This window comes from Homarus americanus, unplaced genomic scaffold (assembly GCF_018991925.1).
Source record: "Homarus americanus isolate GMGI-L3 unplaced genomic scaffold, GMGI_Hamer_2.0 scaffold43746, whole genome shotgun sequence".
NCBI lineage: Eukaryota > Metazoa > Arthropoda > Malacostraca > Decapoda > Nephropidae > Homarus > Homarus americanus.
The window spans coordinates 100,001-119,032 of record NW_024715982.1 but is presented as its reverse complement, the minus strand read 5'-3'; the positions used below and the strand labels follow the sequence as shown (position 1 = coordinate 119,032).

The 19,032-nt window shown below is 39.9% G+C and overlaps 1 protein-coding gene and 1 long non-coding RNA gene across 2 annotated transcripts in view; one reads left to right on the top strand and one right to left on the bottom strand.

Annotated features, from left to right (window-relative positions):
- Nucleotides 1–19,032, bottom strand: part of LOC121858002 (protein tipE-like) — a 74,429-nt gene that overhangs the window by 16,860 nt on the left and 38,537 nt on the right. The gene's annotated exons all lie outside the window — the stretch shown is intronic.
- Nucleotides 11,093–19,032, top strand: part of LOC121858003 — a 70,487-nt gene continuing 62,547 nt past the window's right edge. Inside the window, exon 1 of the long non-coding RNA XR_006087316.1 lies at nt 11,093–11,182. This is a non-coding gene — a long non-coding RNA (uncharacterized LOC121858003). The remainder of the gene's footprint in view (nt 11,183–19,032) is intronic.

The following is a 19,032-nucleotide window of genomic DNA, read 5'->3' as shown; positions in this document are numbered from 1 at the left end:
CGAGACGCTGAGGAACAGATGTCATACTCTCAAAGATATAAAACTCACCTTCTCAACCACATAACATTAAAACCTTCACTTCTGTTGGCTCACGATCTCACCATAACCCTCCCTGCTACAGTGTTAAGTGATATAGTGAACCTAAATCACCGACACTTATTCACTCACTTCCTTAAGTTATCCCCGATGTACCCAAAGCTTCATGTTGTGACCTTAAATTTAGCTTTGGAATAAGATAATCTCACTTAAGATCCTCTCTCTACACGACAGGAAGAGCCATAATTTACCTCTTAAGAGAATAGACTGACTAACACGTGTGGTAATGTGGGGGTGTTTGTGATAGTGACGCCGTTGCTAAGTAACAACCTCACTAAGACAACAATAAATAACAGAATAAGATACACTAATCCTCATGTCCTTTCCCCCCTCACATACCCCTCTGAGACACCCCCTACCTCACCCCCCTCCTCACCCCCCTCCTCGCCCCTCACAACAACTGTCTCCTTAGAGTCCATGTTTATGTTTATTGGTTTGTTTGTTTAACTCAACCTGAGGAACTAAAGTCTTTTAGGATGTGTTTTAAGTACGTCCTAACCTAACCCATCCTAACCTCACCTAACCTACCCCAACCCAACTCCACCCTAACACAACGTAACCTAACGAAACACAACCAAACCTAACCTAAACACAACCTTCCAAACGCAAGTGACTCGTATCTAAGACCGTGAATCATAACTAAGTAAAGCCTTGATAATATGGCGGACACAAACAACCTTGGTATAAAGAATTCGCTGCCTCTTGTCCGTCTACCTCTACGTCAAAGCCTTCTAGATGTGAGATATCTTTAAGAAATATACTAATAAGAGCTATAAATGTGAGATAACTTTAAAAGACTATACCTAAAAAAGCTAGTTGTGTATTAGCTTTGAAATTTACTATAGATATATGTTATAAACTAGCTTTCAACTACATATAAAGGTTAGAGTAGTATTTACAAGTGATATTATAAGCAGTTAGTAAATAAATAATACTAATAGTCTACTGTGATCTTAGGCCAGTTATAGAGAAATTAACTTTAAGTTTTACTCATGCAAACTTAGCCAGGCAAATTGGTTTAACATTATGAAAAAAATATAGTCACTATGAAGTGCTATTAAATAAGTGTACATTATAATGGAACATATTGCAGGCTATATAACGAGGATATATTGCAATAGAGCTTATTTAACGAGTATAATTACATTAAATATAGGGATATAATTATCATATAACAGAATTGTAATATAATGGAGACATTATTTTGGGTAATGAAGGGATCTTTAGTTATTTAGGGAAGGTATATAATGAAGGGGTTATATTAATTTAGCAGCCAAGGTAAGAGATAGAAGGACATATTAAGGTCATTTAACAACAATACGCAACAAGAAGGAAAGACATTACGATGGCTATTTAATTATATAATCATTTATATCACTATCTTGCCTACACAGGTGGGGCATTTAGTAAGGAATTAATTTTACATAGGGACATTATTGATGGTTAATTATCGCTAAAGTATATAGATAATTGGGGTTTAATGGAGGAAAGCTAATGGTTCTAGTACTTAATTGGGGTCATTAAGGTTATTAGTACAGGTAAGGAAAATGGGGTTATGGGGAGAATAAACATAAATGGGGAGATTAAGAAAGATAGGATAAATGGGGAGAGAACGAATAAAGCTTATTAGGTCCAGATAAATGAGGAGTGAATGAACAGGTGAGCAACGAAGGTAAGACTAATTATAGCCAGGTAGAGACAACAGATGAACGCCAGAGCGAGATGCATTTACCTGGATTCTCAAAGGCTCGATGTTAGAATATTTATCCCCGTAATTTACCGAACGAGAGAACGTATTAGTTAAGGGAGATTCATAGTGCTGCGTCGACGTTACGTTCATTTAAGTTAAAAATTTTACCTTACGAGAATATTTTAACTCTGATCTATTCCTGGACTGTGAGAAGAAGCAGGTGAGAATGGGGTGCTTGGAGAAGGCTTGGAGGAAGTGCTTTAAAAATAAATGTATATACAAACAAGCACATGTTTAACGCATCACACGTAAGCAAGCAAGCAAGCAAACAAGGAAAGGCTCATTTAGGAAGTTTGTGGAAGCTGTTTTAACACACACACACACACACACACACACACACACACACACACACACACACACACACACACACACACACCAGGAGTCACTGATGATACACTCAACACACCTACTCTCACGTATCTCACCTTTATAGAGGGAGGACAGGTGTCTATTTTAAGCTTGTTTTGAGACGCAGGTGTTTATACATGCAGGTGAGGTGAGGGACAAGAAATTATGTGATCAAGGTCGTGATTTTTGTGATTTATTTTTCTTTTGTAGTGATAAATAACGAGGTTTATAAAAGGTTTGGTACACTGTATACTATGGGCCTATGTTACATTGTATACTATGTGTTTAAGCTACATTATACACTGTGTAGTAAAAAGTGGTCTTGTTTGAGACAGGCCATAGAATTGACGTTACTTTTACTTATCACTTATACTCCTAATATATATATATATATATACCCTTACTTATATCTGTACTTACATCTGTACTTATAATTGTATATCCTAACATACTCTCTCATTAGTGTACCTTTGTTTAAGTTAGAGTTAATACACTAAAATTATGTAATTTTTCAGTCCAGTGTAATTATTTTACCTGTATTTTATACCTGTTGGAAATGGCTACGGATAATAATTCTTGATATATTATGGATACGGGTAATAATTCTTGATATATTATGGCTACGGATAATAATTCTTGATATATTATGGATACGGGTAATAATTCTTGATATATTATAGATACGGGTAATAATTCTTGATATATTATGGATACGGGTAATAATTCTTACTTGATATATTATGGCTACGGATAATAATTCTTGATATATTATGGATACGGGTAATAATTCTTGATATATTATGGCTACGGATAATAATTCTTGATATATTATGGATACGGGTAATAATTCTTGATATATTATAGATACGGGTAATAATTCTTGATATAATTCTCTTCATTGGTAAGTTAAAGCATTATTATTATATATCAACAGAAGGGAATTATTCTACCTGTACTATATACCTAAGTGGCCAGGTTAAGTACGTTCCAGGTGTGTTTCTATTGGGATCTAGGTTACGGTTCTATATTTATGACACAGTCCCTCTCTGGGAATTACTCTACACCTGTGATTTATACCTGGATGTCACGTAAGGTGTTAATGAATAATTATGGAGGTTCGGGAACACCTTTATGCTAATTACTTTACCTGGTGTAGTTAAGTTTGTGTTTTTTGGTTTGCTATTACATCCTGAAGAGTGTTGTAATCTATCACCTTCTTCCCCCCCCCCTAGTTACTCCTTCCCCTACCCTCCCCTCTGTGTTGTAATCTCCCCCTTCCCCCCTAGACACTCCCTCCCCTACCTCCTCATATTACACAGTTAAGTCACTTTTTATCTATAATTTCTTGGGTAAATAAATCGTTTCCTTATCAATATCAAAATACAATGAGTCATGCGTTTAACGGACTACATGGAGAGGAAATTCCGTTATATCGAGGATTCATTAGGTGTAAAATCCTCCATTTAACGGATTATATGGGGAGAGAAGTCCGTTATATGGAGATTTCACTGGATTTACGCTTTAGTTTAATAGGTAAATAACTCTTAACTAACACTACGACACAAGGATGGATTTTTAACGATTCATAAGATAATTTTTTTTCCTTAAGTATTAGCGTAACATATCTTCTTGTCAGGTTAGGTTAGGTTAGGTTAGTTAGTTGATGATTTACGTCGCTAGCAATGATGACGTCGAAATTCCTCAAAAGTCGACACTAACTATGATAAACATTGTTACGTGTAAAGATAAAATCAAAACAAATACTAAATATAGATCCAAGTCATGTGGGTATAAATCCAAACGACTATGTGGGTATAAACCTCTAATTCCACTGTAATTATTAGTGTATTGAGCAAAGAGATTTTCATGGTATGTTGCATCTCATTTGCATATACCTGTAGGTACCTGTAGGTGTAATTGCCTTATCTACATAGAATAAAAAACTAATGCTCATAAATTAATTCTAGTCTCTTCACTACTTCATGCACGTGATGTGAAACAAAAATGAATAAATCGACTTTACGTTCTTCTGAAATGTTGTAAATGTTCCATGAATATTTTTACAAGGACGATAAACACAGTCCGGTTGCTACACCACCAACACCGCTACTTTGCTACCTGGATTAATTGTCAAGGTATTAGAACTGATGTCATTTCTCTATTTACTTTACTTATTTTATATATTTACCTACATACACTGACATAAACAACAACAAAATAGTCATGGTTTTGTTATTTCCGGGTTGTTTTCGCGCCAGAAAAATATCCAGATTATAAACCTGGTATAATGTGGAGTACAGTTTGTTTACTGGTTAGCTGAGGAGGTACAGTGAGTGGTGGGAACGACGGTGCGTGTTGCCTTTCTCACGACACCTAGGGAGGGGACGGGGAGGTGGAAAGTGTGGGGTACTAAGGGGATGAGGGAAGAGGGGAAGGGAGAGGGGAAAGGGGAAGAGGGGGTGGGGGAGAGTAGACTAGTAGGATTTTAAGTGCGAAATAGCCTTGAGTAAGCGGGTTAAAACACCACTTAAGGCTTCAAAGAGGGAGGGGTTCACCACCTCGATGTGAAGGAGGGAAGAATCGGCTTTCGTGGTTAAGTGTGTTAATCCCAGGATGGGAGAGAGAGATACATTAGTGGGAGGGTTAAGTGTGTGTGTGTGTGTGTGTGTGTGTGTGTGTGTGTGTGACGTAACCTAGGAGGGTGGGGGGGGGAGAATTTCTACGATGTAAAAGAATAAAGATTACGTATTATGGAAGGGGAGGAAAGGGGATATCTGTGAGAGGGGAGAACTGTATAAATATGTGATGGTAAAAGCTATGAAATTGGAAAGGGGAAGGGAAGGGGGAATGGAATCACTGAAAACAGAATATCAATGGAAAGGAAGGAATGGAGAAATAGATAAATGAAAATGGAACAGTAATGGAAGGGATTGATTTTATAGAGTGGAAAAGAACAGACGGGTTGTTAATGGAATGGATATGAACATGGAAGAGGCAACGAAACGAAAGAGGAAGAGAGTAGAAGAGGGGATGATCGTAGGAAGTGTGACAGGAAAGTAAATGGAAGAGAGGAAGAAAGAGAGAAAACAAAAGAAGTGAATAAAAGAATAACATTGGAGAGAAAGACAGAGAGAGAAAAAAGCAAAACAGATACGAAATATAGGATAAATAGAGAGAGAGTGCGAGAAAAAAGGAAATATAGAGAAATAGAAGAAGAATAGAAGACGAAAGAGTATAATAGGTAAACAAATAAAATAAAATAACATGGATAAATAAACCAGAAGGAAGAGACAAAGTAAAACAACTAAAGAATCAAGGAATAGAAAATAAAATTATGATAAACGACAAGGTCACACTGTAAAGACTTGATAAATAAGTAAATAGAGAAAATTCATCAAATATTTAAACTTCTCGAGATATGTCGTGTTAAGGTTTGATTAAAGACAGACAGACAGACAGACAGACAGACAGACAGACAGACAGAAAGACAGATACGTAGAGAAAATGAAAGAGAGATAGAGAGAGAGCAGTACCCATTAAATGCAAAATGTAACATTTCGAAACAAAGTGAAATTTAGGAAAATCCCAATGGTGAAAGTGAGAGAGAGAGAGAGAGAGGGGGGGGGAGAATGAGAGAGAGAGAGAGAGTGAGTGAGGGAGAGTGAGAGAGAAAAGTGTTAGCGTGAGACAAGTCCGGACCCTCCCCCCAACCCCCTTTTCTACCCCCCACCCTCCCTTTATCTCTCAAAATGTGAGTTACTATATGGCAAAGTCCCTCACCTTCCCCTTCACTCCCTCCTTCCCTACCTCCCTCCCCCCCCCCTCAGGCCTTGACATTAATCTAACCCGTTATTAATAAGCGACGTAAACTATCACTTTAATGGTGGTGTTTCTGTCTGTCTGTTTGTCTATGTTTATTTATCTGTTTCTGTCCCTCTTCGTTTATCTCTCCTTCTGTGTGTATCTGTCTGTCTGTCTGTCTGTCTGTCTGTCTGTCTGTCTGTCTGTCTCCCTGTCTCTCTTATCATGTGATTTTCTCATCTATTTATTTTGTATTCTCAACTTCATGAATCCTCAGCATATAAATAATACTACTAATAATAATAACAATATACAGTACAAAAGTATAATGATATTTCAAGGTCAAAATACAAAGCTCATTCCTTTAAGATAATATAATGATAGAGTCTTGAAGGTTAAAAGTTCAAAGGTCATTTAGTTTGGTTAGGTTAGGTTACCGCTGTTTGACCTCGCTTAAAAGTTATTAATGTTGCGTGTTGTCCTTTGTCTTATCAGTGGTTTGATCTGTGAGGACGACGTCTGGTATTATAGCTCTCTCTCTCTCTCTCTCTCTCTCTCTCTCTCTCTCTCTCTCTCTCTCTCTCTCTCTCTCTCTCTCTCTCTCTCTCTCTCTCTCATTAATTTACTCTTAGATGTGATAACAAGAATTTAACTTTTATTCACAGATAAGTTTCAATGTATACATGTACACACAGGAAAGGTTCAATGTACGCACACACACACACACACACACACATACACACGCACACGCACACACACACACTGGATCCACCGCCAGCAGGTGTAGCACTTAGTAATTACACATTCTCCTTGAGAACAGTTTCATCGAACGCCCCCGACACGTTCCCATATCCCCAGGGCACAACTAGCATGGTGGCCGTGCCTAGTGCCGTAGTCTCTCTCTCTCTCTCTCTCTCGTGCTGTACTGGTGTAGTGTCCCTCTACCTATAAACTAGGTTACGCATAGTTAGGTTTGGTTTGATTAGGTTAGGTTAGGTTAGGTTAGGTTTAAGTTAGGTAAGATTAGGTTAGTTTTGGTTACCTTGAATTAAGTTAGGGAAGGTTAAGTTAGATTAAATTAAGTTATATTAGGTTTGGTTGGGTTTAAGTGAGATATGTTAAGCAAGTTCGGTTATGTTAAGTTAGGTTCGATTAAATTAAGTTAGTTGGGATTACGGTGTCGTACCTGGGGATTAGTGGGCCAAAGTTACCTGGAGTAATTAGATAAGGGAGCCACAGTGTAGATAACATTGAAGACCTTACGATTTTTTATTTTTTTTATTTTAGGAACTGTGAGGAAGAAAGTGAGAGAAAGTTAAAGCAATTGAGAGAAAGAGAAAGAAACGATTTAGAGACAGACAGACAGACAGACAGACAGAGAGACAGACAGACCCACAAACAGAAAAACTAAGCCTCAGGCCATTACTAACTCCCTACCATTAAAAGTGTGAATATACAAAGCTATTTATTGACTGAGTTACACAAAAGCTATCACAGCTAAAATTTACGCTAGTCTACCATGATCCCACCTTTCAATTCAGCCAATAACAGTATCGTAGTCAATTATAAAGTCCATCCCAATCACCTGTTTTTTTTTCTAATTGGCCAGTCGTGAATTTTATCAACATTTTGTTTTGTTTTCTTATTTGGAGATTTTGTTTTTTGTTTGTTTGTTTGTTATGTTAAATTCTCTCTTTTTTCTTTGTTGGTGATTATTTAATATTGAAAGTGTGTGTCATAGTGGATATATGATACTATATACATTAGGCTATATATATCACACTATATAATTATAATTTCATTCCAATTTGATTCATTATAATAATTCTCCTTTTTCATTTAATTAAACTCAAAATTATATTCACATTTGGATCTACAATAAAAAATTTCCTCCATACAATCATAAAAACATTAAATAATCACAACTAAAAAAATAAAATAAAAAATAAAATCCTTAAAAAAAATCCCAAGTCCCAAGCACAAACTCCTACAGGATATAAGTAGGAGACACTGAATCACCCCGCCGCGTCAGGAACTGCAGAAGGAGTCCTCACACGGGGAATTTTATGGCGCTATTACTGTCTCTCTTAGTAATATTATGAACGAGACACAGATGGTTACGTTCCTTCGTGTGAAATTCAGTTTTGATATAAGATGAACTTGGAATAAAGAGAAATACTGGTTTGTGTGTGTTGGTGTGTGATGATGTGGTGGTTGTTGGAGAGTGGTGGTGGTGGTGGTGGTGATGGTGGTAGTGGTGTTAGTGATGGTGGTGGTGTTAGAGGTGTCTGTTGTGGTAGTAGTCGTGTTAGTGGTGGTGGTGTTGGAGGTGTATGTTGTGGTGGTAATGGTGGTGGTGATGGTGGTAGTGGTGTTAGTGATGGTGGTGGTGTTAGAGGTGTCTGTTGTGGTGGTATGTGGTGGCGGTGGTGATGGTGGTAGTGGTGTGCAAGTGATGTGGTGGTGGTGTTGGAGGTGTATGTTGTGGTGGTAATGGTGGTGTTAGAGGTGTCTGTTGTGGTGGTAATGATGGTGGTGATGGTGGTAGTAGTGTTAGTGATGGTGGTGGTGTTAGAGGTGTCTGTTGTGGTAGTAGTCGTGTTAGTGGTGGTGGTGTTGGAGGTGTATGTTGTGGTGGTAATGGCGGTGTTGGAGGTGTCTGTTGTGGTGGTAATGGTGATGGTGGTGAGTCGGGAGGTCGGGGGAAGGAAGGGACATGCATTATGTATACTGCAGATCTTGCCTCACTCAGCTAAACCTCCTCCCAGCTAAACCTCCTCCCAGCTAAACCTTTTCCCAGCTTAACCTCCTCCCATCTTAACCTCCTCCTAGCTAAACCCTCTTCTCGCCAGATCTCCTCCCAGCTAAATCTCCTCACAGCTAAACCTCTCCTTCCAGCTAAACCTCTCCTCACAGCTAAACCTCTCCTCACAGCTAAACCTCTTCCCAGCCATCCCCTGAGGTCAAATCTTCTTTTCCGGGGTCATAGACTTCCCACCATCTTCACTGGGCCATAACGGGTCATGACTCCCTGGGGTAATCTTAGAGCCCCAGACACTATCTTTACCTGAGGGGCAGAATCTCACCTGGGGGAATCATGGTGTCTCATCTTAGTCCCGCAGGTGAGAGAGAGAAATAATCTTAAATGTAAAAAAATAATCTTATTAGTTTATATAATCATGGGGAGACTTTTATTGAACCATTGTCCTCTTATGCCAGATGTGAGTGTAGATAACGTCGAAGCCAGTAAGGTCGTTTGTGTTAGTATAAACGATGCCGTGTTAGATGTCTTCGGGCCATTAGATAGTTTCATAAGTGGCTTAATGGTGTAGCTATTGTGGTGCATCTTGTTTTAGCGTGAATCTTTGTCCCGTAAGATTCGAACCCACAGCCTTTAGACATTCGAACCCAGAGTTTTCGAGATCAGAAAATAATAATAATAATAATAATAATAATAATAATAATAATAATAATAATAATAATAATAATAATAATAATAATAATATATCCCCCCCCATTAGTGATGACCTTTGACCTGAGAAAAAACCATAATTAATCTGTGTCAGCGGCTGTCAGTGGATCAAACTCCCCATAAATATATTCATCCTGGGTTTAAAATCAATATTGTTTGAAATAATAAGGAATGACAGGAGATAAATAACAAATTTGGGTCATAATGTTTGACCTTTTGACCTTTGTCCAGTGTGTGGGTGTGTGTGTGTGTGTGTGTGTGTGTGTGTGTGTGTGTGTGTGTGTGTGTGTGTGTGTGTGTTTTTCCTTAATATTTCATATAGCATTACGTCATTTGAATATTGTTTGCTTTATACACATACACATGACTCTCTCTCTCTCTCTCTCTCTCTCTCTCTCTCCTACAGCCAGGACTAAGCCTGCTCTAGGTACAGTATCGACAACACTCAGTACATAATGCATTTACCCGATAGTATCTATATCTCACTATCGACCTCCCTCACACCTTCCCCCTTCTCCTCCCTCACCCCTTCCCCTCCTTCACCCCTTACCTTCCCTCACCCCTTACCCCAACCTCCCTTCCTCCCTTCTTCTCTTCTAGAGAATCCCTTCCTTCCTCCTTCCCTTCCTATGTTAAACCTTCTTCATTCCCTTCCTCCTTCTTCTCCTCCTCTTCAGCCTTCCCCTACTTACACTGAATCTCTCTACTCCTTCCTTCCTTCCTTCCTTCCTTCCTTCCTTCCTTCCCTCGTTCCTTCCCTTCTTCTCCCTCTTACCTTATTTTATACATCGTATAGACAATATTTACGACCACCTTTCACCAGCTAACAAAACTTTAACCAGCTATACCTATAATCCCAACTTTCACCAACTATTATCCAAACTTTCACCAGCTATACCTAAAATCCCAGCTTTCACCAACTATTGTCCAAACTTTCACCAGCTATAACTATAATCACAGCTTTCACCAGCTATAACCCAACTTTCGCCAACTATACAAAGCCTTGACACGTATCCACTTCGTAAGATGTAATCCCCTACAAAAAAAAATAAATTAAACTTTTACAAAATTACTTGACACATTTTGGCATTTATCACTCACAATTTCTCGCCAGGAAGTGATAAAAAAAATACCCAGCTGCTTAAACGACATTATAAATTCCTCAGGTTTCAGAATTTCTTATTGAACGACATTTGGCATTTATAAAGAGGCGTAAACTCAAATGGGAGGTTGAAATATTTATGTCGTTACTCATGTTTATTTCTTATAGCTGTCGTTCGTGTTTATAATCCGGATTTATTGATGAAGTGGACAGCTAATATTTTTTTTACTTATTCGCGTATTCGTATTGTTGTTATTGTTGTTGTTATTGTCGTTGTTGTTGTTATTTTTTTCTCATCCTAGTTAGCGTATTAATATTGTAGTTGATGATGTTGTTGTTATATTATTATTATTATTATTATTATTATTATTATTATTATTATTATTATTATTATTATTATTATTATTATTATTATTATTATTATTATTATTATTATTTTTTTCTCATCCCAGTTTTCATGAGCCCCCAAAATATATTCCTCTGAAGGGGTGAATCAGACCGTAACGTGAACCAAATTTATTTCAGCTTGGATATCCTCACTACCACCCCTGAGCCCGATTTCTGGAGAGTCGGTGGCATGAGGGAGGAAGCTGTCAGGCAATATACTCGTTATGTGAGTATTGGCAGTGTGTTGTTGTACCCTGAGGTAGAGAGGGGTAAGGGGGGTAAGAGAAGAGGGGGGGGCAAGAGAAGAGAGAAGAGGGAATTGAAGGAGGGGCAGGGGAGGGGAGGGGTGAGAGAGGAGGGGATAGGGGTGAGAGGGAGGGGACGAGAGAGGAGAGAGAAGGGTGAAAGAGAGGGGACAAGAGGGTGGGGGTGAGAGAAGATGAAGAGGGTGGATAAAGTTGAGAGAGAAAATGGGAGGGATAAAGGAGAAGGATGGAAGAAGATGAGAGAGAGAGAGAGAGAGAGAGGAAGGGGGGAGGAGGAAGGATAGATAAGGCAGTTTCATAAGTCATATACAGGGTGTGTTAAAAGTATATATACAGTGTCTTACAGATTTACAGGGAGATGGCTTTTAAATTTTTGTCCTTACTTGTTGATTGAACTCTGAGGTCTCCCACACGTGAGGACAATGTTCAAATGATCACCACGTAAATTTATCAAGCATTTTGCATACATTTTTTTTTTCCTGACATACCTTGTATATATATATTTTAGACATACCCTTTACCTAGGATTGCTTATACGTGTTGATGTGTATACTAAAACAGGTATGTATATAGTGCATATTTTTGTATTTGTGTATATTATGTTCTTATACTTTTTTTATGCTGTATGATTTTTTATGTATAAGCATGTAGGGTCGGTGTATATTACGTGTATGTATTGTATTATGTATGATTTATATGTGGTATAATACAGTAAGTACCGATAAGTGTATTTTTGTTTTGTATGTTTTTTTTTTCAAGTTTATTGTGTTTAATTTTATTTAATTTACAAAAATATGTATATATCCACAACAGTAGAAAATTACTCTTACGATATTCAAAGACTGATGTGTCCTAATCTGACCTTAACCATACAACTGTGTCCTAATCTGACCTTAACCATACAACTGTGTCCTAATCTGACCTTAAACATACAACTGTGTCCTAATCTGAACTAAAACATCCCATCCGTCTCACAGATTAATCTCGATTAGTCATCTCGTATCCATTAGTATTTCGTCCGTCTGAGCTCCGGCAAGATAATGTGTTGTTGTTTAATGGACCGGTGAGGTTGTCTCGGTCACTTTGTCTGTCTAAAATCCGTCCAAATCTATTATTTGTTCTGTCGAAATCCGCCGCCTCTCTCTCTCTCTCTCTCTCTCTCTCTCTCTCTCTCTCTCTCTCTCTCTCTCTCTCCCTCTCTCTCTCTCTCTCTCTCTCTCTCTCTCTCTCTCTCTCTCTCTCTCTCTCTCTCATATCCTCCCAGAACAATTAGACAGTTTGAGCTTCCTATCTTTAATAGTTCAGGCGGCTGGCGAGAGGTAATTGGTCTATTCCACTATCCAGCCTCTGTTTGGCTGAAAGATAGCGTGAGGGGACACTAACATATTGACCCCTCCACCTACCACACACACACACACACACACACACACACACATACAGACACACACACACCGACACAGACACACACACAAACCGACACAGACATACACCGACACACACACACAACCGACACACACACACACACACACACACACACCGACACACACGCACACACACACACACACATTAGGGCCAGATGTGTGTGTGTGTGTGTGGCCCATTAGATTAGAATCCATTAGGACTGGGATCCGTCCGTCCGTCCGTCCGTCCGTCCGTCTGTCCTTCCGTCGCCTTAACTGATATAAAACACACAAACAACCACCATTACTCTCCAATATATTTGACAGATCTTAAAACTGTCATTATGATTGGCCAGTTGAGGTGACCAATTACACCTAAGTCACTCTGTACCAATACATTCCAATGAAGGTTCTAAGTTATGCTAAGTGGGTGGATATTGGTGTGGGGGAAGGGAGGGGGAAGGTAGGGGGAAAGGAGGGAAGGTAGGGAAGGGAGGGAAGGAGGGAAGGAGGAGGGAAGGAGGGAAGGGAGGGAAGGTAGGGAGGAGGAAGGGAGGGGGAAGGGAGGGGGAAGGGAGGGGGAAGGGAGGGGGAAGGGAGAGGGAAGGGTGCTTTGATGTGTGTGGGTATGTCTGTATGTCTGTGATTGAAGTGAGGGGGTGTGTGTATCAGTATGTTCTTTCTTTCATTCGTTCCTTCTTCCTGCATTCAATCCTTCTTTAATTCGTTCCTCCTCCCCTCATTCATTACTTCTCCCTGCATTTATTTCTTCTTCCTGCATTCGTTCCTTCTTTAATTCGTTCCTCCTCCCTTCATTCGTTCCTTCTCCCTTCATTTATTCCTTCTCTCTTCACTCGTCCGTTCACCCGCCTGGCCGTTCATTCATTATTCAATACGTTCATCACTCTCACTTGTCAGTATCGTAAAGTCATCAACCTCTCATAAGGAATTGATAAAACTTTGGAACGTACAAAGAATGTCAATGGACGTATACGTGTATCATGCAAATGGCAGATCACGTACGTCGCAGGTCAAGGTCATGGAACAGAGGTCAAGTCACGAACAGAGGTCAAAGGTCCGATTGTTTTTTGGTATCTCTGTCATTTTGTTATTCCTTATTGTCTGTGTTTGGCTGTGTTATCTCTCTCTCTCTCTCTCTCTCTCTCTCTCTCTCTCTCTCTCTCTCTGACATGTCTACATATGGCTGTGTTATCTTTCTCTGACATGTCTGTGGAACATCATTGTTTGACATAACTCTGGGTAGTATGTCAGTAAATCTTATGAATATGTCAGGACCCGGGATAGTTGTCATACCAACTGTCATGTGATGTAACTGTCATGTCCTGTGTCACGTCAATACCCGTGTTAGTATATATGTTTGTTTGTCATTGTATCGTTCACGTCTGTTACTGTCTCTTGTATAGTTATCCTTCTGTCATGAGTGTCATAACTGTCATAATTCTCATTGTATCGTAACTGTCATTCTGTCATAACTATCACTCTCTCTCTCTCTCTCTCTCTTTCTCTCTCCCACAACAGTGATATATAAACAAGACGCAAAGTAACAGGTGTTGGTCAATAAAGTAATCAGCCCCCCCCCCTAGCACCTCCTCATTACCCCACGGTGCTCCAATGGTGTCCGAGGTCGGTCAAAACTCTGGACAATTCCGAAGTAGTGGATTGATTGTCGACTTTGCCTCAGGTGATTTCAGTGAGAGAGAGTTTATATTTCAAGTGTTGTCGTATTTTGTATCACACGAAATCATAAGCACTTACATACCCTCACACGCACCAAAAATCACTCTAATGCACTCACACGCACTCACACGTACTCACACGCAATCACACGCACTCACAATCAAGCACACGCACCCACACTCGCTCCTAAGCACTCACGCGTACTCACACATACTCACACTTGCGCTCATAATCACTCGCACGGGCTCACACTCACTTATCACATGTACTAACACACACACACACACACACACACACACACACACACACACACACACACAGTGATAAATAACGCAATAAATAAAGAGAAAATGAGAGAAAATAACTGATAAATAACGCGCGTAACAAATACAAATGAATCACCGCCATAAAGGAATATTTGATAAAGAGGAGACGATATAAAAATAAAAATCGAAACAGAGGAAGAATGAATCACGTGACAGGACAATCGGCTTTATCAACAACACGAAAACACGTAAAGGACGTGTTTTCGTGTTGATAAAAGGGGGGAATGACGACATGAAGATAGCGTGACCATATGATGATAGAAGGTGTGAGAGTGGGATTTTAGTGTTTGTGGTGTGTGGAGTGGGTGTTTGTGAATATAAATGAGTATAATTGGGTGTAGGTAGATGTTAATATGTGGTAAATGGCTTGTGTGTGTGTGTGTGTGTGTGTGTGTTATATAAACAAATCACACAGGTAAATAAAGTTCTCGTCACCAGCTGTTGTGGTCAGTGTAAACAAACCAATGACTCGTAGTAGGAACCCACGAATTACCTACAGCTGATGTGTGTCAGGGTCGCGTCTCAGCTGATTGGAGGAGGGAGGGGGAGTGGAAAGGGAACTGGCGGAAGGAAGGGAGATGGAAAGGAAGGAGGGCAGTATGGAGGGAGGGAAGGAGGTCAGGAGGGAGGAAAGGAAATGTGAATGGAAAAGGGAGTAAAGAGATGGAATAAATGGGATTATGTTTATTGTTTATTTATCTCTCTCTCTCTCTCTCTCTCTCTCTCTCTCTCTCTCTCTCTCTCTCTCTCTCGTTTACCAAGGTCTCATTCCGGCACTATTCAGAGGAGAGCGCATGTGGTCCGCCCCCTTTCATTATTCTAAATGCTTTTTTTTTTTTGGGTTAGGTTTTACCACAACTGATTGTTAGTTAAGTAAGTAATAAAGTTTTGTAAGTGCTAATGAAGCTGATTGTTGCATAAATAAGTAATAAAAGGTCTTTATTCCTCCTCACCCCCCTCACCTCTCCCCCCTCCTCTCCCCTTCACCACCTCCTCACTCCCCATCACCACCTCCCCTCACACTCTCCCTCACCACCTCCCTCCTTTATTCCCCCCCTCACCACCTCCCCTCCCCACACTCTCCCATCACCACCTCCCTCCACCTCTCCCCCCCTCCCACACTGCCCTCCTTCTCACCACCTCCCATCAAATTATACTCCCCTTCCCCCACACTACTTTCCTCTCCCCTCAGATTTCTGTCTCCTCCCCTCATAATGTATCCCCTCACCCTTCCCTCATACGGTTCCCTTCACCCCTCATACTGTTCCCCTCACCCCTCTCCTCACACTTCTTGTCCCCTCGCCCCTTCCCTCATACTGTTCCCGTCACTCTGTTCCCCCTTCATCTCTTCCTTCACACTCCCCCCTTCCACTATTTCCCCTCCTTTCACACATCTCCCCTCCCATCCCACTTCACCCTCCTTGAGTAGCTAGGTATACGTTCTCAGATGGGCGGACTCAGAGTAGCTCGGCCGACATCCACCTACTCTAACTACAGTACTAATGCATAATTAATTCCATGTCGATATACCACTGTGTCGGACAGAGAGACAGACAGACAGACAGATAGACAGACAGAAATATAGATAGGTAGAAAGTTAGAAAGACAAACAGACAGAGAAACATTAAATTAATTAGCATTGTGAGATCATCATAAAAGAAGCTAGTTACTCTACCTATCATTTAAACCTAAACCTATAATTATACTAATGTTTCTTCACCTGACTGTAATTGCTGTACCACCTGCATTGTAAACCTGTACCTTTAATTTCTACAAACATTCCTGAATCTAATTTGTTCCCATCATTCAAAAAACTACAGTAACTACACCTGTGCATTACACCTGAATCTGTAACTGTGATAATGTACCTGAATTTACCGGTATTTTACGTAACCTATCATTTGTACTGATCTACCTGGACACGTATTATGTACCCTGAGGTAAATCTGGTACAAGCAAGCACTGTAATGCCTGTATCGTGGCCACAAGCAGGGGGAATCAATTGAAGTCGTCACGTTTACTGGACATTCTTTTGGTTAATGTGATTCCAGGTAACTATAAACCCCAGGTGAGATGGTGGGAATATTGGTGTTCGTGAGGGAGAGCCGTATGTTGTACCTGGGAGTGTGTGTGTGTGTGTGTGTGTGTGTATGTGTGTGTGTGCTGTTTGACATTATGCACTTAGGCTCACGGTGATATAAATATAACAACAGAAAGGCATGCACTTATAACACACACACACACACACACACACACACACACACACACACACACACACACACAAACACAAACACACACACACACACACACACACACACACACACACACACACACAGTATATATCATACAAGTGAATGAACTATTGTTATATGTTCCTCTACGCCACCTGTCTACACCTGCGTGTAGTGACCTTGCTATTGGAGGAGCCGCTTCACCACGGTCTGTGATTGGTCCGTTTTATGATAGATTATAGCCAATGAACGTAGAGACCTCCATACCAGAGCCAACCATATATATCAATTACCTCTGTACCGGTGTCAACCATGGCCAATCACATTAATTAACCTCTAGGTCAAAACCAATAAGCATTAAGTACTCTATAACCATAACCAATGAAGATTAAGTGTCTCTATCCCATAGCCAATCAACGTTAAGCACCTCCAGATCATAACCAATTAGCGTTCAGTCCCTTTAAAGCAAGTACCGTACCTGTTACCCTACGCCGTATAGCACTAACTACCTAACTTCCTCGTAAATATAAGCAATGCCATACAAACAGCTTCATACGACAGTCTATCATCGTTAAATACCACTAGATCGAAGCCAATCAAGGGTGGGTATTTCTAGACTAGAGCTGCTATTGGTTGTGTGTTATGGACTACAGCCAATTAACAGTGAGATATCCTAAACTAAATATACCCAATGACCACTAAGGTACATTAGACTAATTTGACCTAACCTAACCAAACCTAACCTAACCTAACCTACAGACCTTAACCTACTTTAACCTAACCACACTATCGTAGAATACATTTAAGGTAGGTTAGGTTAGGTTAGGTTTCATTGACGGGGCCGTTTTGACTATGTAAAGAACTTCACGGGAACATAACGTGTCTGCGTTGATTGCCTGTATGTTAGGCCGTGTTTACATTGGGATCTGGCCACGGCAAAATAAAAAAATAAAAGAATCAAACCAATCCGCTTTCATCAATCGAGAACCTTCAACCAATCAATACCAACCACAAATATACACCCTCACCAATCATAATGAACGAGTCGCTTGATGATAACCAGTCAGCTTTAAGAACCCAAACATTCAGCCAATCAACAAGCAAGAAACATATGATGGTGGTGGTGGTGGTGGTGGAGGGTCAAGGCTATTACAGGTGTTGTCAACTTTATAATTATATAGAATTTTACACCAAGTTTTTCACGCGATCACATGAAGATTAGCCACCCTAACGCTAAACCAAACCTAACCTAACCTGCCCTAACCTAACCTACCCTAACCTGGGTAGCGAATATCCAGGTGATCCTTTAGTGGTCATTAAGGGAGGAGCTACACCTGCATGGAGAGAGAGAGAGAGAGAGAGAGAGAGAGAGAGATTGAAGGGACTTAACAAACACGTATGAAAGCAAAGAAAGAAGCCTAAGTGAAAGAAAAACGAGAAGAAGACTTTAGCAAATAAAAAGAAATCGCTTGAAAGCAAAGATAAAGGGCTAAAAGAAAGCTAAGTAAACTGTACACAGAAAGTATAGATGATCGATTTATAAGAAAGCAAGAAAGTAACTAGCAATCCTTTCTAATAGAGTAATGACCCTTTCTACTATCATTCCAACTACTAGCAACCCAATAACTAACACAGCAACACCATTCTACTAATATACCGGATAACTAATACCATAACTACCCTATCCAACTAGCATTCCAGATAAAAATAATAGCATAATAACCCTCTCCAACTAGCATACTACCTCCTAGCAAACCCTTTCCAATAACGTATCAACTATCAGGCAGCGTAATTAATAGCTCGCACGATGCTTTTTAATTCGCAAATGATCTCACCTATGGAAAGTTGAATTATGTGTAGAGACAGGTGTTAATATTTTATCTTGGTCGATGGTCAACTCTAAGGTGTGTTGGGGTGTGTTTGGGTGTGTTTGGGTGTGTTGGGGTGTGTTTGGGTGTGTTGGGGTGTGTAAGTATGAGTTGGGTGTGTTTGGGAGTGTATGGAAGTGTGTGTCCTTAAAGTATTTGTGTGTGTGTGTGTGTGTGTGTGTGTACGTTCATAAATGGTATAAATTGTCGTGTTTGTGTTTGTATTCCAGTCGCGTTTGTTTTTCTTCCTGTGTGTTCATTAAGTTGCCGGATGTATGTCGACACTT